Source organism: Saimiri boliviensis, chromosome 12 (genome assembly GCF_048565385.1).
Source record: "Saimiri boliviensis isolate mSaiBol1 chromosome 12, mSaiBol1.pri, whole genome shotgun sequence".
NCBI classification, from domain to species: Eukaryota; Metazoa; Chordata; class Mammalia; order Primates; family Cebidae; genus Saimiri; species Saimiri boliviensis.
The window spans coordinates 108118977-108138781 of NC_133460.1; the positions used below are offsets into that span (position 1 = coordinate 108118977).

The following is a 19805-nucleotide window of genomic DNA, read 5'->3' on the forward strand; positions in this document are numbered from 1 at the left end:
ATCACTGGAGAAGGGAGGAGTGCAGGCTGACGTGGACGTGGGCATGCCAGGGGCACAGACCTTTCTCCATCTCCAGCACTCAGGTTTTTCTGCTTCTCCAGAACCAAATTGGCACATGGGTGGTCGGAGTCAGGAACATTTCTTTGAGTCATAACAGAGAAAAGGTATTGAATATTAGCACGGGACAGTTACTGAAACAAAGCAATGCCTTATTTATATCATCAGTGACAAGCAACACAATTTTGCAAGCCTCATTGAAACTGCTGGGGAGAAAACTCCTAGAAAGTTTCTGTGGCATAAGCACTGACAATGGAAGCTGATTTTACAAGCCCCGTTGTTACTCACCGAAGGTGTTTACAGTGGCTGGGACATTTTCTTAATTCCTTGCACGGTCACTGTCAAACTCCTACAGAAGCCGCTGCGGTCCCCACACAGCACACGCTCCCTCATTCTCCCCAGCACTGCTTGAAAGCAGCCCTGACGAGCCTCACCTGGATTCGCAAGGCTTTCTCCCAACTGCTTTCATGCCTCTGCCTTTTCTTCCTCTTGCTCCACAGCCAGTGCGATCTTTTAAACTCTCATTTATAGCCATGCCATTCTGCTTAAAACCCTTCAAAGCCTGCCCATTGCCCTCAAGATAAAGCTCATCTCCCTCAGCAGGGCAGGGTCACCCTATTCCGTTACTTGGGTTGTGCACCGCACAAGCGTAGGGGTGCTCCAAGACACATCTGCACCCCGTGCCATAAAAGTAACACACAGAGAGACCTTTGAGGTCTTTGGGTCCCCAGATCTCCCCAGCATCATGTATCACCTTCTTTGACAGACACTTTCTATCCAGCCACTTAGAATTCTCAGTCCATGCGGCTCTGTTCCTTCTGCTTGGGACTCCTCTCCACTCCCTTCTTCCTCCAGATATTTCCCATTTGACCTTCAAAGCTCAATTCAGCATCACATCCTCCAGGAGGCTGCCCCATCTCCTTGCCAATCCTCTATGCTCCTCCCACACCCACGTGGCAGCCATTCCTGTAATACCCATATCAAAGCACAAGTCTTTCTGTGCTGTGCTTGTGCCATGAGTTCACGGAGGATGATCATGTCTCGGGAAATGGGAGGTGAGGTTTGGACTGTCCCTCATAGAGGGGGTGGGCCCACAAGCAGAGGCACAGATGGCTCCCCCTCTGCCAGAGGAAGGCCACAAGGGAAATGCTGCAGGAAACCAGAGGGAAACTGAGGCCAGGATCAGCGCTCTGAGACTAATAAACCTACAAGCCAGGGTCACCACGGGAAAACTGAAGCAAAGATGGCAGTTGATTGCTGAAAATATTCACCGACCCTTTCCCCAACCCTTCCCCATTCCTTCCCCACACCACAGTGCTCATCTCCATCCAGGCCCTTCCTGGGCCACAGTCACTGTCCCCTGTTCACCCCAGGGCCAACAAGACACGTGCTAACTCAGCCTGGTACAAATGCCCTGGGAAAGGCCTGGGTGGCAAGGGTTAACACGGGCAGGCCCAGTGCAAATGGCCCCACTGGCCTTTGGGAAACGGTGCAATCCTAGGGTCTGATCTAGCTGATCATTATAATATACGATGTTGATGGGGCCCAAAGAACTAAGGCTAGGAGTGCCCTTTAATGCCCTGGAAGTTAGATGCCCATCCCCAACTCAGCTGGAGACACAGTGTTCTCTCCTAGACCATAGGGAGCATGACCCACGGCCACTGGCAATGAACCTCTCAGAGAGACCTTCCTTATTTACCAACAAGATCATAAAACAGCATAATTGCCGAGATGAATATGCACAGTCACAGGGATCGAACCCAGAGTAATTGAATCTTCCATTCTGCTGGAATGATTAAAATTCTCCAGATGGGTCTTTGCTATAAAAGTTCAGATCATTGGATTCTCTCTAAAGGGAGAACTCGTTCCTTCTGCATCCACACGGCAAATACCTACTTGAGAGTTCAGGCCCGAGAGACCCTGGGGGTGAGCAGTGACAACTTCGGAGCACGCAGGGGTGTGGGTGAGGAGTGCACAAGGCAAGAACCAGCCGGGACAGGGGCTCTACCTCACGTTGAGGAAGCCAGGCTCCTGTTTGGTTTGGTTTTTAAATGAAATTGCTATGTTAAAAGCTTTTTCTTCTATGCTGAGTTTCTAAATCTTGGGCCTCTTTTTTCTTTAAATGACAAACAGACCACGATGAAGGCATTTTGTCATGTATATTAAATGCAGACATATCCAGAGAAAACAAATAGAAGGCAGACATAACACAGGCTTATGCATCTGTGCTCAAATGCTTGTGTAACCACTCACAGTTCCTTCAACGAAGCCAGTTTCTATGGTCTATGACACAGAAAGGGGAGTATTTGCGAAGCCCTTTCTCAATTAAGGGGAAATGGCTCAGTCTGATCGTTTCTAGGACCTGGTTTTACAACAGGGTCCTTTCCTCCCTCTTTCTGGAGGAGTTGACTGGTTCTTCCCTCTTGTTATTTGCTTACTCGCTAATTGGAGGGAAAAAGATTTGATATTTAAATATGTCACAAATAATCAGGCAAATGTACTGCTGCAAGGGGTGTGGAGTTAGAAATACCCAGGTCCAAGTGTCTCTGCCACTCACTGCTGGGCAGGTGACTTCATCTTCTAGCCTCAATCTTGTTGTCTACAAAATGGAAAAAATGGCTGGGCGCGGTGGCTCACGCCTGTAATCCCAGCACTTTGGGAGGCCAAGGCGGGCAAATCACCTGAGGTCAGGAGTTCAAGACCAGCCTGGCGACCAACACGGTGAAACTTCATCTCTACTAAAAATACAAAAATTAGCCAGGTGAGCCTGTAATCCCAGCTACTTGGGAGGCTGAGGCAGGATAATCACCTGAACCCAGGAGGTGGAGATTGTGGTGAGCCGAGATCATGCCACTGTACTCCAGCCTGGGCAATAGAGCAAGACTCCATTTCAAAATAAAATAAAATGGAGGAAAGAATGTGAGAATTAGGTGAGATGAGGCCTGCGTAGGAATTTGAAGAGTGTCTGAATAAGCCTACATGATGATATTTTATGAATGCTGTCTACTAAATGAACACTTACTGCAGAGGACTCAGCTCCTTGGGCTGGAAGGGATCTTGGGATAGTCTATTTACAGAAGAAACTGATCTTGGGAGGGACAGGATGGCTCACTGCAGCCAGACAGCAGGGAGGTGGCAGCTAATTCTTGCTGAGCACCTACATTTGGCATTCTGCCTCCACCTAGGCCCCCCACACAGCCTGTGTGCTTCCCCAGAGACACAAGCCTGCTCACAAGGGCTGCTCAGTGCACAAATGAATGGATGAATGGATGGCGGCCTCCAGTCTCCCTCCCCGCATGCACCCCCAATTTCTCTCTGCTCAAGCCTCAGCTTGAGGGGTTGAGGTTGGAGCAAAGGAGGGCAGCAGTCAGTGCTGCTGCTTGGGGATAGTCTGAGCCCCAAACCCACACCTGGCCCTGGACAGGAAGAGGGGCCCACTGAAGTGGAAACCAAGGGGAAGGAAGGGAAGGAGGCCCAACCGTCTCCCCACACAGGGGCTTTGGGTGATCACCTCCTCTGCTTGCTCCCCAAGGCTCTGAAGGGAGCCCAGACACCCCTTCCTCCAGTGCAGGCCTAAGTAGGGCCCCCACGACTCCTCTGCTTGCATGGGCTAAGACCCCCGACAGCCAAAGCCAACCCCACAAAGCAAGTCAATGCTCCAAGCAAAGGGCCCAACTGCCATCAAGCCTTTCTCCAAGGGCTGGGTGCCCACAGAGCCCCCCTCAGCAGGAAGCAGGGAGGCCCCGCCCAACCTTCCCAGCTGGTTCTTTGCCCTAGGGATGATGGATTAGGAGAGATGCTTTCAAAGGCACGGAAATACTTTTCTTCTTCTTCTCTCTCTCTTTTTAATGAAGCAAACCAGATGGACAGGAGAAAACTCAAAAAGAAATGTTTTAAGAATAATGACTTTTTGTTATTGTTTAAAAACATCGTGCTCATTAAAAACAAATGCAATGATAAATACCAGAGACTAGGAAGGGTGTGTGGGTGGGGAGGAGGATGAAGAGAGGTTGGTTAATGGGTACAAACACAGTTAGAAAGAAATGAATAAGGTTCAATAGCAGAGTACGGTGACTAGTTAGTAACAGTGTAGGGTGTATTTCAGAACAGCTACAAGAAAGGTCTTGAAATATCCCCAGAATACAGAAATAAATACTTGAGGTGATGGATACCCAAATACCCTGACTTGATCACTGCATATTTCATGCACATAACAAAATATTACATGTATTAAGTTGTCCTCACATTGCTGTAAGGAAATGTCTGAGACAAGGTAATTTTTAAGGAAAAGAGGTTTAATTGGCTCACAGTTCTGCAGGCTGTACAGGAAGCATGGTGGCATCTGCTTCTGGAGGCCTCAGGGAGCTTTTAATCATGGCAGAAGGTGACATGAAAGCCGGCATCTTACATGGCAGGCGCAGGAACAAGAGCAGGGGCAAGTGTCACACACTTTTAAACAACCAGATCTCACAAGAACTCACTCACTATCATGAGGGCAGTACCCGGAGGAAACCCACCCCAGTGATCAAAGCACTGCCACCAGGAGCCCCTCCAATATGGGAGATTACAATAGATTCGGGTGAGGACACAGATCCAAACCATATCATTACATGTGCCCCACAAATACATACAAATATTGTGCATCAATTTAAAAAAACAGATTCAAGCAATATAAAAAGGACCAAAAGATCCTTCAAAGTCAAAGGGAGAAAAAGGTAGACACAGTAATTAGTTAGGTTATTGGATTTTGGTATGACTACATGTTCCAAGTTTTACTTCCTGCTGTGAAAGCTCAGGGCAATGATACCTTCCCTCACCACCTTTTCAGATTTGGTTCTGACATCATGATTTACACCGGCCATGTTTACAATAGCTACTCTCTGTTTCATAACAAAATTGCACTAGTTGCTGAGGTCTTAATTCCGAAATAGAATGGATTCTGTGTTCACCATCAATCCTTTTCAGCATAGTTTCTTGTTTCTAAGATCTGTTTGATTACTCAGTGTTCTGTCAAAAAGGGCTTTTAGGAACTGTCTACCCGTGCCGTCTTTATGTGCCAGGGTCTTCTGAGTCAGCTTTCCTTTCCCCCAAACTGTAGATTGTGACCACCATCCTCAGGCGCTGAATGCTGTGAGGGAATTTGTGCTTTGTTTGGGTTCCTTTGGCTTTTTTGTTGATAGGATTCTCTCTTTGTCATTGTGTTCAGAAGTTAACCATGGTTATGCTTCAGCATGGGTCACTATGTCTCTGGTTCTCTTTCTGGGATACAACTGGTCCAGTTGAATTGAAAGTCCATGTCCGCCGGGCACAGTGGCTGATGCCTGTAATCCCAGAACTTTGGGAGGCTGAGGTGGGTGGATAACAAGCTCGGGAAATCGAGACCATCCTGTTTAATATGGTGAAATCCCATCTCTACTTAAAATACAAAAAATAAGCCGAGTGTGGTGGTGGCATCTGTAGTCCCAGCTGCTCAAGAGGCTGAGGCAGGAGAATCGCTAGAACTCGGGAGGCAGAGGTTGCAGTGAGCTGAGATCGCACCACTGCACTCCAGCCTGGGCAACAGTGCAAGACTCCCTCTCAAAAAAAGAAAAGAACAGAAAATCCATGTCCTCCTTCTGAAAAGTTGGTTTCCCATAGTTCCTTGACTGCCTTTTTGGTTTCTATCCATTCTATTCTCTTCTTGGAAAAATCAGTTGCCCTTTGCCTGCCATTTACATCTTCTTTATGATCGGCTTTGCAGGAGAGTTCGTGCCAGATTGTTTTGCATAGTTTTGTCAAACTTGTGCTTTCAGGGTTGTGTGGCTTTGAATGTGGTTCCCGTCACTAGAATGTTTGACCTTTTTCTTCCATTTGTTTCCTCAACTTGCCTCTCATCTCTCTGTTGTCCTAGCATCTCTGCTTGAAACTTACAGTTGAGCCCAGTCTGTTGGTCTGTTGTGTCTGCAGTTTTTTGTGGGTTGTAAAGATCTCATCGGATCTTCCCTTTGCCGTCCTTGAGCCCTCCCTTTTGGAAGTGTGTTACTCATCTCACTCTTACGTACATCCCTTTCCTGCTTGGCTTTTTTCTTACTGTTCTTAAAGAAAGTATATTCAATAATGGTTGTTAAAGCATGGCAAGGAAGACTATTCAGGGCTACCGACATGGTTACAGGGACGCCTGCAATGGGGTCTTAGAGTTGGGGAGAGAGACTGGATGGAATTTAGGCAATTCGGCGGCAGTGCATAGCCAGGAAGAGTGTGGAGTCAGTGGACAGAAAATCACTAAGAGGAAGGCCAGGCACGGTGGCTCATACCTGGAATCCTAGCACTTTGAGAGGCCGAGGCAGGCAGATTGCCCCGAGCTCACAGTCCAAAACCAACCTGGGCAACATGGCAAAAGCCTACTACAAATCTCAAAAATCAGCTGGGTGCGGTGGCACATACCTGTGGTCCCAGCCACTCAGGAGAATGAGGCACGCAAATTGCTTGAACCTGGGGCATGGAAGTTGCAGTGAGCCGAAATCAGGCCACTGCACTCCAGCCTGGGTTACAGAGTGAGACTCTGCCAAAAAGAATTACTGAGAGGACACATAAGAGTTTAAGGGAGATTCTGGCTGAACTGGCCTAATGGAATTTTTGCTGAAGACAGGCCAGGGTAGTCAGACATCACCTGGGGGATGATGGAGAATGAGGAACATGATCAGATATTGAGAATGGGGGGGGGGTTCTTGCTAAACTGACTTAGCAATGTTACTTGCTAAAGCTGGATTTCACAAGAAAGGGCACAAATGGGCCAAGGGGAAGACTTAGAAGCCTGACTAAAGTTTGGTCAAGCAAAGAATCTTTTGTTAGTCCCCTCTTCCCTTGTTCCAGGGAAAAAAGAGGAATTCTTCTTTCTTTTGAACAGTATAAACTCACTGTCTTGTTCAGTTGCCTACTGTTCATTGAGGACCGTGGAATCACCTGCTGGGAGTTGGTAGCAGAGGAGATCTGGATGGTGTGAGTCATCAGGTCTTTAATAAGGATAGTTTTGTATCTATAAAAATAAAAGAAAAATAAATGCTAATAGTAAGAACACACCATAAACTCGGTTTCTGATTCCAGAGAGCAGCCAGTAAAGATTTCTAGATGCTGGCCCTGAGGCGTCTTCAGTTGGAGTAAGGCAGGGGGAGGGTAGTGGCAATCCGACAGATTTTCCAGGTTTGCAGTTTGGATGTCATGAAGGTTGTCCATATACATAAGCTGTTGTGGTTGGTGGATCCTCTGAAGTTTAATAGAAAGTTGCTCAGCTTTAGCTTACAGGGCACTAGGAAAACAGCAGTGATTCCAAGCCAGAAGGATGAGAGAAAATTAGAAATATTACTTTACAAAATCATAGCCAGATATTGAGCAAAACTAGGAGAACTCAGGATCCAGTGAGTCCAAACTGCAGGTGGATAATAAAACCTCCAAGTAAATGAACGGGGCTAGAAGCACATATTGGGTACACTATAGCTTTTCTTCTGAAACAATTTTTCTTCCTGGAGTCACCCTCATTTCTACCAAAGTTAATCAAAGTAAGACTAATTCATCTGCAAAATGACCAGTTTAAGTCTCATTATTCACACAAGTGCCTGATTACTTTACACGAGTGCAGCAAGAATAGTGACTGATCACTTAGGCTCTTGCTCAGTTTGCTCTTTGCTTTGCTGGAACTTTTGGTAAGAAATCTCAGATTAGAATTCTAAAAGCCTCTTTAGGATATGAAGCCAAACCAATGACCTACCATCAGGCTTCATCTGTAACTCTTAGATTTGAGTTAATTCCTCTCTTCTTGAGATCCCTGAATCTCCTGGGGTTTCTGTGCCTGCCAAAAGGTGGTATTTCTTATTCATCTGTAAGGCTGGAACTCTCAAGCCCATTTTTACCAAGATGGCAGTGGCTTATTGGCTCCATAAAGTCAATCTTACTTCCTTAAATGCCATATCTGAAAATATGGCATTCCAGTCAAAGCCTTGTAATATATCCAGTGCTTCCAATTGTGTCCTGTTATAAGGGGGACAGATGCTTATTTAACTTATGCAAATAACTATATTGCCATAAACCTAAGAATACTCACAGTTTCTGATATCTGCATGGATCAAGTAGGGAGAAAAAGTAACTGTTTCCATTTTTGTTCACAAAAGTATACTTTATCAAATTATTGCGATCTATTGCTTTTTTTAAAGTTTGCTTAAATCTAGTGAAAACGTTTAAAACAAGCAATGTTTTAAATAAAAAGTCATTAAAATTATCCTTATCAGTTTATGCAGCTCCATATAATTACTTTGTGTTCTGCTTGATATTGAAATAGTTGTTTCATGAACCCATCAGTTTCTTCACTAAAGTTCTGGAAATTCTTACTCGACCAAAACCTGTGTTTTAGAGTACTTGTCAGAGTCTTTTCTATGAAACTCCTTGAAGAAGAAATTTTGGACTGTAGCTGATCGCAAATACTTTCAAGGACAAATAAAAACAATTTAACTGTAGATGACAAAGACTTAGAATGACCATGGTTAAAAACAGAACGAGAGTTCATTACTATAATGATGCAAGTCACAGAGAAATTTGGTTCTTTCTGTGGAATACAACATTTTAACATAGCTGAAATTATGACTGATAGAATATTAGATTTCCAGAGATCTCATACAATTTTTAAAACATTCGTATCAATAACATATCCATAGGCCAGGCACAGTGGCTCATGCCTATAATCCCAGCCCTTTTGGAAGCTGAGGCAGGAGGATCACTTGAGGCCAAGAGCTCAAGACCAGACCAGGCAACACAGTGAGACCCTGTCTCTACAAAAAAAAAAAAAAAAAAAAAAAAAAGCCAGTCATGGTGGTGCACACCTGCAGTCCTAGCTACTCAGAAGGCTAATGAGGGAGGATCCTTTGAGCCCAGGCATTTGAGGTTACAGTGAGCAATGACCACATCACTGCACTCCAGCCTGGGTGACAACAGAGCAAGACTGTGCCTCTTTAAAAAAAAAAATCATAAATATTACTTAAAGAAAGTTTAGAATCATTTATCTGACAATCCTTTCCATGTAATTTAACATCAAATAAGTCTAGTTAGTTTAGCCTCTTTCTTTTACAAGGCCAGAGACACATCTTTTGAGCTTTTCCAGGAGCCCAATTTTGAAAATCCCAAAGTTAATTCAAGGTCAAAAAGACTTAATTTAGAATTTTATAATGGGAATTTTTTTTAATGTAAAAAAGTTTTAAATGCTTGATCAAAATGGGATCACTGGTCATTTCGAAGTAAGAGTCATTCATTTAAACAGAGTAATAATTAAAAGATTTCAAGAGGTAAATACAGAAGTTTACATAGTTATCAATAAAAATTTAGCTCTTAATATTGAGAAAATGCACTTATCTCAATCAAATACTTAATAAAAGGCAATAATTAAACACAAGAAAGTATCTTGATAAACCACAAAGTATTTGTTTTCTAGGCCAGTTACTTAAAAGGTAAGGAAAAACCCTTCATATCCTCAAACCAATACTCTGAGAAAATCTTGTCCTTTTAACAGAGACCAAAATCTACTTTTGTATCAATGTAGTGCTAAAACTTATTTTAATAAACCTATAAATGAATCTATTCAACCTTAGTTAACTTTGACCAGATGAGATAAGATTTTCACAATGCTTTTATAACCTGCAGTTTTTTTTACTTCCATTACTGATATGCATTAAGCAACTAAGCAATTCATTTTTACTGTGCATTCTACTCTTAGGTTGGATTTGTAGTTTTATGTCCTTAAACATGTAACACAGACAACACTGACCTCTCTGACCAGAAAACCCAGGCAAAAATATATGTCTGTATTACATTCAGTGCTGACAGTTCTGAAGAAAGTACTGTCTTTATTTGATCAGTAATTTTTAAACTAGCTTTTGTTTACCAAGGATTATTCCAGATCACATGAACTTAAAAAAAGTTAAGTCAGTTTCTCATTTTCTGAGAATTCTACAAAAACTTAAGTTGTTTGAGCATTCCTTTGTCTCTAAGCCCATTTTAGCATATTGGCTGGGGAATGCCATTGGAGGCAGAAAGAGATTACATATACCTAACATACAAACATAGATCATACATGTACACATTTGGAAACATACAAAGAGATACAACTAGATCTCATGGCTTTTAATTTTTTTTTTTAATTTTAGTCATGAGGTAGTAAAACAGAGTAATACAAACTCACTGGTTTATCTTTATATTTTTATCCAGATTGTGTTTCTGATAAAAGTAAGACAAGTTGAATTTACCTACTCAAATTTTTATTTGTCCAATTTCCAAATGGTCTTTCTTTTTCTCTTTTCAACCTCTGGTGCTTGCTTTTGAGGGGCTCCTGTGTCCCTCATGAGCCCCTGGAGGGTAGGGAGGCTAAAATTCAATAGACTCAAGGGGAGGAGTGGGAAGGGAACAGATCTGGCAAAGGTAGCCAGAGTTGGCAGAGCATCTACTCAGCAGGGGTTCAAAGAAAGGGGCTTCCAGTGACAGAATCATTCCAATGGGAAAAGCAGAATCTAATAGAACAGAAAGAATAAACAGAATAGGGAAACCTCAAGAGAGTCAGGAAGAAAGCCTTCCAGCCTGGGGAGTTAAAAAATAATCTCCCCTCATGAAAAGAGTCATGAAGACAGACTTCCAGGCTAGGGAGTCAGGGAATAATTCCAACTCAGAACAAGGGATCAGGGAAAAGATCTTCCAGCCAAGGAGGTACCCTTCAAAAGAAGTCTGGGCCTCTAACACAGCTTCACAGAATATACTCATATCCTAAGAATCAAAATCTGCCCTCATCAGCTTGCCCTTTTCATCACGTTAGGATACACAGAGTGTACCTTACAAAGACATTTGTCCAGAGCAATGGTTCAGGAGTCTGACTCATCAACTGATCCTCTATTGCACTGAATAATTTCTCTTTAACAACGATGGTGCTGTGTTTGGTCTCTATCTTTCATTCTCTTCAAACATGGAATGGACTTTGACTGTGGGTCATAGTCAAGAGGGATGCACCAAAAGGTCACTGTTCATGGCAGGGATTTAAGACCACTTCCTAAAGGGAACTTGGAGCAGTTGGCAACCAGGTGAGGGTTTTTCTCTTGAGTTGGTAATTCTCTTCATGGGCAACCTGCACACCCCTGCCTAGGAGAGTCAGACGTTTGGAAACAGAGCAGAAAAGGGGATGACATCTCATTTTGGGAAAACCTGCACTAACCCTGCATTTCAGTGCACCTCTGCTCTCCTGGCTGCCCTCTGAGACCACAGTCCCTCTCTTCAGTCTTTCTGGAAAGAAGACCTACAGTCTTCTGCTAGATAGCAGAAGAGTCAGGTGCCCATTCCTCAAAGGAAAGCAAGGAATCTTGAGGTCTCTTTCCTCCACAGACTTTGGATTCCAGATTCCAGAGTCCTCCTGCTTTCAGCTCCACTGGTCCCCATACTGGGGATCCTGCTGACTTTCTCTTGTCAGCCGATCATTTACTCTCCTTGCTATGGTCTGGATGTATGCGTCTCTCCAAATTCATATGTTGGAACCTAATACCCAATGTGACAATACTAAGAGTTGGGGCCTTTAGAAGGTGATTAGATCACGCGTGCTCCACCCTCCTGAATAGAATTAGTGGCCTCAGGAAAGAGCAAGCCTACTTGCCCATTTCACCATGTTAGGACACAGAGTGTGCCATCTGTGTGGAACAGGCTCTCATCAGCCACTGAATCTGAAGGTGCCTTTATCTTGGGCTTCTCAGTCTCCAGAACTATGAACAATAAATTTTTATTGTTTATAATTTACTCAGTCTAAGGTATGTTGTTATAGCAGCTGTATAGACTGAGACACTCATTCGTCCACTGTCCAGTTCCCAAAACATCCTGTTGTTATCCCACTTACTTTCTATTTGTCCTTAAAAGAGTTTGTGCTCCCTTTAATTCCTTTATTGTCTTTTTGGTGAGACTTGGGGTGCAAGTAGAAGTCAATTCATGTGTTCAGTCTGCCGTATTTAACTGGATGTCACTTCTATCTGGTTTTCAAGGTGCACACTGTAATTAGAGTTTACCACATCAGTCCTACCCTCCGTGAACTTCAAAATCCTACTACAGTCAAGGCCCAAATGAAATATCAACCCTCTCTGAACAAGCCCCAATACCTTCTAATGTACAATTTTACAATATCAGGACCCTATCCACACAGACAGGACCTTTGGAGGGCCTGGGCAAGGGTACAAATGGATACCCACGTACCATATGTCCAAATATTCAAAAGTTATAAATCAAGCAAACAAGCTGTTAAATACATTCCCTCCTCCTACAATGATAATTATACTTTCATAACAACCTGGAAACTCAAGTTCAAATTTAGAATTATCGGACTGCTTGGCATTCTGCACTGAAACAGGCAGCACAGCAACAGTTAGCCCCTGGCCTGTCCCTGCCTCTTTCTTTCAGACCTGGCCCACCCTGGGCCACTCGTGAACACCAATATTCACTCTCTAGACCCTTATATGAAAGCTCTTCTCCCCATCCCCAAAAATATCCCCCCTTGGCCAAACTTTGGGCCTAGAAGTTCTCATTCAAATGTGCGGCCCACCTGAGGAAGAAGAACCCGGGAAGAAAGCCAGCACATGCCCTGGAAATGCCTTGGGGCTTGTGATGGTTAATTTTTATGTATCAGTTCGGCTGGCCACAAGCTGCCCAGATATTTGGTTAAACGTTATTCTGTGTGGGTCTATCAGGGTATTTCTAGATGAGATAAACATTTTTATCAGTAAACTGAGTAGACTGGCCTCCCCATTGTGAGTGGGCTGCATTCAATCCATTGAAGGCCTAAACAGAAAAAAAGACCAAGTAAAGCAGAATTCTTCTCTCCTCTGTCTGACTGCCTTCTAACTGGGAAATTGGTCTTCTCCCACCTATGGATTTAGACTTGGACTGGAATGCACACCATTGGCTCTCCTGGTTCTCAGACCTTTGAACCCAAATTGGAACTATCTCATTGGCTCTCCTGGGTCTCTGCTTCGCCAGCTGCAGATCTTAGGATACCTCAACGTCTATAACTACGTGAGCCACTTCCCTATAATAAATTGCTTATCATAAGTGCCTCTTATATAATACATAACCATTTAAATAGGTGGATATGTATCCTATTGGTTCGGTTTCTCTGGAGAACTCAGACGTCTAATACAGGGCCATTTGGATGGAGCTTTCCAATGTTCTAGGAACTGGAGCATTGTCTAGAAGGAAGGGGTGCAGGAGACCAGAAAATCCCACTCCAAAGTATGCCTCTTTAGCTTAAGACTTATTTTGAGCTGATTATTTTGAGAAGCTACAGACACAAAGGATGCTCTGAAAACAAAGCAGCAGTCACCCTTAAGGGAAATTCATATCTATAAAAGAGGAAAGTTCCATTTGTAAGAACATCTCCATTTCTGTACCAGGACTCTAAAACACCAGACTCTTCTCAGTGGAGAAGGCACTGACTCAAACCTGCAAATACAAACATTACTCTTTGTTTGCTGTGCTTTTTCTCCCATAACCAGCCTTCCCCAGACCCTTCTTTCTTAGTTTCTATAGACAATAGTTTTTAAGCCTGAATTTCAAGCCACCTCTTTGAGATGTATTCGTTTTTCTGAGTACCTCTTCCTGTGTATGCAGGAGGGTATACTTGCTATTAAACTTCTATTTTTCTCTTTTTAATGTGTCTTTTGTTACAGAAGTCTTTCACAACTAAAAACTATAAAAAATAGAAATTCTTTTCCTCCCTTACAGGGGCATGAGCTCCAAGTTGGCATGTCAACTTGGCTTTTGGACTCTAGCCCTAGGGAAAGGACATGACCAGCGAAAGTTCAGACAGGGTAACAGAGAAGTGTCAGAGGGGCCCAGCTCTTGTGGCCTAGGAGACTTTCTAATCTCACTCATGTCTGGGACAAAGGAGAGAAGAGTTTTCCCCATCCCAAGCCTAGCCCAAACAAATCAACGTTCACAAAGGTTTTGTAGCTTCCACTCTTACAGCATCATCCAAATCCCTCCCAATTTCTACCCACCTCTCATCAACATAATAATTCACCTCCTCCAGGGAACAGAGCCAAGGAGGTTTAACTTTTAAGGGCTTCATCTTCTGCTACTATCTGCCCTGGTCTACAGCACAGCCAGTTCAGTCTTGGTCTCTTTCTCCCCAGCTTCTTCTGTCTTGCCAGTGGCCAGTGTCTACACGTCAAAAGAAATTAACATATATTTAGACAGGGAATCAATCAGCCATTTAAACAGTGGTCTCCAGCCTTTAGGGTTTCGGGAGCCAATACTTTTAATTTTAAGTTAATTCAAGGGCCATGATTTCATTAAAGAAAGCCAGTTGAACAGCAAAAATGTAGGAACAGCATAATCTCTGTGTAAAAGATACTCCTCTAAATTAAATAAACATGGCTTTATTTTAAAAACTCGTTACATTTTCTTCATTTTTCATAGTCTTAGACCAGAGAAACTTTGGTCGTTTCCTCATTTTTTCCACATAGACCAATATTTGGAAATTACTTCTTTAAAGCACATAATGGGGGGAAAATTTTAAAGCCGTTATGTTAAAACAGAAGCATGGCAGTTTCCAGATTCCTGGGGTGGGCGGGGCGTACACAGAGAAAAGGAGGTCTGCCCTCCAGCCGGGCTCACTCCGGTTCCGTCCCTCCTCCACGGCTCAGGCTGGACTTTGACATTGACAGGGGTGGCTCCTAAAACGCCCTTTGTTTCCAAGTTCATTTCTCCCAGGTCACCTACACTATAAGCTCCTCTACAGTGACAAGTGTTTTGCTTCATTTTTGGTTTTTTTCTTCTCATCACCCAAGCCAGGACTAGGGTGAGCTTATCTGACATGGTTCCCCAACAAAAGCCCCTTCTCCGGGTACTGCCTCCTCTGTCCCCACCAGTGCCATGCCCACCCAGCCTCATGCCCTCTCCCCCAGAAATGCCCTCTGCCTTCCCAGATGCTGTGCAGCCCCAGTCCAGGGAGCACACCAGAACCTCCCTGTCCTCTGAGTGCCTGTGACCCCCTTAGCCCCACTGGGTTCTCAGCAAACTCCAGCCTCCAGGTATTCTCACATCTGTCATGGGTGTGCCCACTGGACTGGAGTTCCACCTGCATCACACACCATCATGGATGTGTCAGGGGTTGGGGTCTTACCATCCTCTGCCCCGGGAGCAGTATGGGGGCTTTTTGCTAAAAGCCAGTGCACTGAAGCTTCAGCCTAGATTGTAGCCCAGCGTTCTGCTCACAGTTGGGGGAACCAGATGGGGGCTGCCCGGCTGTCCTGCCTTACCCTGCGGGGAGAACGCTTGGTTATTTCCATCCAAGCCCCTCCCTGGTGCTTGTTCTGCAAACTCTCTGGTCACACTCCAAGCCACTGCCTTTGCTGCACTGTCTGTAAACATGACAGTCTCCGGACTATATTAAGATTTTATGAGTCTGTAAAACAGATTAAGAGATTCAGTGTGAAATTCTTCTTCTTTTTAAAAGCTCTTCTTTCTCTTCAGATCCCATCAGTCACACCAACCCTGGCCCCACTGGCTTCTGGCCCTGCCTGGGGACTGGTGATTTAAGAGGTAAAGTAAATGCTGCTTTTTCAAAACACACGGGGACCAGCTCCCCTCCCTTCCCGTCCAATGTTACTATTCAATTGGGTTACGGATCCCATTCTTCTTGGCACATAGGAACTGAAGGGGCTTTCTAAATGGTGTCTTTCCCTTTTCCAAACAAGCTACTCAAGGGAGAATGTGGAAGTCTGAACAACTTGCCTGGTTTGCCTGAGACTCTCCTAGTTTTAGCACTAAAAGTCCCGTGTCCATAAAGCCCACAGCGCTGGGTAAACTGGCACAGCTGCTTGCCCTAGCACAAGGGCTCCTTGCAGAATCACCAGATGTTAGAGCCAGGGGAGCTGTCGGAACGCTGGATGTGAAGACAGTCAAATGATTTAGAGCCTCAGAACTCTGTTTTGTTTTCCTTTTTTTTTTTTTTTCTTTTGTTTTTGTTTTGAGACTGAGTCTTGCTCTCTGTTGCCCAGGCTGGAGTGCAGTGGCACGATCTCGGCTCACTGCAACCTCCACCTCCCAGGTTCAAGCAACCTTCCTGCCTCAGTCCCCCCAACCCCCCGCCCCAGTAGCTGGGATTATAGGTATGTGCTACCATGCCTGGCTAATTTTTTTTTGTATCTTTAGTAGAGACAGTTTCACCACGTTGACCAGGCTGGTCTCGAATTCCTGACCTCAGGTGATCCACCTGCCTCAGCCTCCCAAAGTGCTGGGATTATAGGCGTGAGCCACCACACCCAGCCAGAACTCTGTTTTCAAATGAAAACTTATCTGAGAAGCAATAAGCAAACAGATGCGATGGGAAATCCTCTGGTGGACAGAGGTGGGAAGCCTGCCGGGAGAGTCAGGCCTCGACCTGGAACTCTGGGCTCCTCTGATGTCATCCAACTGTCTCCCAACCCCCAAGAAGGCAGGGGGCTCCCACTCACCTCAAATCAAAGCCCCAGGAGGAGCTTTGCAATGACTTTAGTTAATGATAAACCAGATTAAAAACTGTATCCCCAAGGGGAAGTATAACTTCAGGGGCCAAACTAGAACTCTTCTTCCTTAATTTCCAGGAGACAACTAGACTTGCCCTCTGGCGGTACCTCCTTCCTCCTCACATACATTTGCTTTTCTAAATTGGGAAAAAAATCTCACGAACCCTAGCACAACCTCAGAGACGCTGCCACCTAAAACCCCCCCACACATGCACGCATGCACCCACACAGTCCCCTCCCTGGGGTCCTTGCACACCCTGAGTGAGAGGGTGGCCAGCCCTGCTCGTGGCAGGGAAGATGGAGACAGGGCCAAGGAGGGGAAAAGGAAAAGGGAGAAGCAGGCAGGGAGAGAAGCAGGGCCGAAGCTGGGTTTAGAGCCTGGCACTGCTATCACCAGCTTACAGCCGAGAAACGGACGGGCAGAATGAGGATCTGAAGCTGGGGTCAGGGGTTTTGGAGCCAGGCTCATTATCCCTGGCCTCCTGACTCAGGGCTCTTCCTGCCATCGAGGCAGAATCATATCTAGCTGGGCCATGGCTATTTAAGGGAGGCCGTCCACCCACTAATCACAGATTCTGACCTTCACAGCTTAGAATGAAAAAAATGCAGGGAATGGGGGAATTGGGGAGTCTACACTGGGCCCTCCAAATACTGCATCTCTGAGCTCAATATCGACCTTCTGGAAAGGCCCTGGCTACTCACAAGCTTCTGCTCACACCTAGTGCCCAAATGCTCACATTCTCACTAAACACAACCTCAGCACCGTGGGGGTAGGGGAGGAGACACGGAATGGTCTGTTTTCCTTGCACACAGAAGCGGCCAGGCACCCAGCTTACCCCAAATCTGGAAACTTCTGTACTCAGAATCCTGGATTCCATTCCCAGTCAACTGCAGGTCCCAGGTAAGGAAACCCATTCCAATTCTCAGAGTTTGGGAAGAAAGGGCAGGCCCACTCATCGGGGAGCTGGAGCTCCCGCCAAAGAACCCACCAGCCCTGGAGGAGGGGGCCTAGGGTGGGCGGACTCTCTGGCAAGACCATGTTTCCATGGAAACATGAATTCAGGGCTGGAAGGACCTTCTCAGTTTGCTCTGAGCCGCTGCCTGCCTCACACCCCGCATGAGGCTCCTGCCCTCATCTCCCCGCAGCACGCTCTCCCCACACTGGACTGGCAGATGACGGCTCACTGTGCAAAGCACTTACTTAGTGACCGGATCCCTGTGTTCCTCACTCTAACCAACCCAACAGGCAGGAACTCTTTCAAAGGATGAAGCAGAGTCCCAGAAGATCAAGCGTTTGTCCAAAGTCTCAGAGTCTGGCAAGAAAGGGCAGGCCCACTCATTGGTGATGCTGGAGCTCTGGCCAAAGAACCACAGTTACCCAGTGAGTTCACAAGGACGCACAGCTCCACCTCCAGCACGGGTTCAGACTCCTCCAGCTGGGACGGCTGCTGCAGCCCTGCTCTGCTCTCTCTCCTCTCCAGTGGCAGGCACCCCAGCCTGTGCCACTGCCACTGCTCAGGGTGAGCCACATGCCCCCTGGGCACCCCCCACTGGCATATGTCAGATGTTGCTCTCACAGACTTTATCACTGCAACAAGCCTGTAAAACAAGTTTTAGCCTATCCCCCTTCTGTTTGTAGATGAGGAAGGAGGTTTGATCTGCCCAAGGACCACCAGGGAATCACTGCCTGGGCTGACCCCCCCGCTGCAGCCCTCCTGCATGGCTGCCAGTCGCCCACCAGCTGAGCAGAGGAGCCGCTGTTAACAGCACCCTTTCCATTTCTAATCTGAAGGCAGCCCCTGCAGTGACAGAGTCCCAGTGTCACCCATTACCCCAGCAGGTCAGGGGCCCTGGAGACCCCCTTGATGAATGACCTTAGCAGGGAAGAGGAATCTGGCTCCTCTCCGTGCCCTACACCCACAGCCAAACTGCGGCTTCTCACCACTCCAGCTTCCTTTCCAAGAGGGTCCAAGCTCCCGCCATGGCTTCCACACTATTCAGACAGGTCATTCTAGTTCTTTGCCATCTGCAGGGAAATCAGCACTGAAAATGCAAGTCAGCAACAGGACGCAGCCCAGAAACTAAGGGTAGGGCTTAGGGGTCCTGCCAAGGGCTGGCAAACTAGGGCAAGTCTCTCCCCTCCAGGCTCGTCTCCTCTGTTGATGGATAGACCAAAGCGCCTCCAGCTCTATGTGCCCAGCCATCTTTTTGTAATTAATATTTCAGCTGATTACATGAGTCACAGGAAACCAAACAGAATGAGGATGATGAAAACAAAAAGGGTTTGCACTGGAATTTACACAATGAACACACCCTAGAACTATTCCAGAATTAAAATCCTCCTGAAATATGGTCAGATGCAGCAGAGGCCAACCCATGCTGCTTTGAGCTGCTTCCAGTGGCCTTGGCTGGAAAGAATGGACAGCCTAGGATGGGGAGAGGATGGGGTGGGGTGGGATGGGGTGGGGAGGGGTGAGGTGGGGTGGGGTGGGGTGAGGTGGGGAGGGGTGAGGTGGAGTGAGGTGGGGTGAGGTGGGGAGGGGTGGAGTGGGGTGAGGTGGGGAGGGGTGGGGTGAGGTGGGGAGGGGTGGGGTGGGGTGAGGTGGGGAGGGGTGGGGAGGGGTGGGGTGGGGAGGGGTGGGGAGGGGTGGGGTGGGGTGAGGTGGGGAGGGGTGGGGTGGGGTGAGGTGGGGAGGGGTGGGGTGAGGTGGGGAGGGGTGGGGTGGGGTGAGGTGGGGAGGGGTGGGGTGGGGTGAGGTGGGGAGGGGTGGGGTGGGGTGAGGTGGGGAGGGGTGGGGAGGGGTGAGGTGGGGTGGGGTGAGGTGGGGAGGGGTGGGGTGAGGTGGGGAGGGGTGGGGTGGGGTGAGGTGGGGAGGGGTGAGGTGAGGTGAGGTGGGGAGGGGTGGGGTGGGGAGGGGTGAGGTGGGGTGGGGTGAGGTGGAGTGAGGTGGGGTGGAGTGAGGTGGGGTGAGGTGGGGAGGGGTGGGGTGGGGTGGGGAGGGGTGGGGTGGGGTGGGGAGGGGTGAGGTGGGGAGGGGTGGGGAGGGGTGGGGAGGGGTGAGGTGGGGAGGGGTGGGGTGGGGTGAGGTGGGGAGGGGTGGGGTGGGGAGGGGTGAGGTGGAGTGAGGTGGGGTGGGGAGGGGTGGGGTGGGGTGGGGAGGGCTGTGGTGGGGAGGGACAATGGAGGCCTGCACAGAACCC

At 46.8% G+C, this 19805-nt stretch overlaps 1 long non-coding RNA gene across 2 annotated transcripts; it reads right to left on the minus strand.

Annotated features, from left to right (window-relative positions):
• Positions 1-4334: 4334 nt before the first annotated feature.
• On the minus strand, positions 4335-18700 carry LOC141580662 (uncharacterized). 2 transcript variants are annotated; one of them, XR_012512958.1, is made up of 4 exons: positions 18547-18700; positions 15357-15502; positions 14094-14256; positions 4335-7072 (listed from the first exon to the last, which is right to left on the minus strand). It is a non-coding gene; the product is annotated as an uncharacterized LOC141580662 (long non-coding RNA). The 2 variants fall into 2 exon arrangements; XR_012512959.1 differs by lacking the exon at positions 4335-7072 and adding an exon at positions 10781-12093.
• Positions 18701-19805: the final 1105 nt, after the last annotated feature.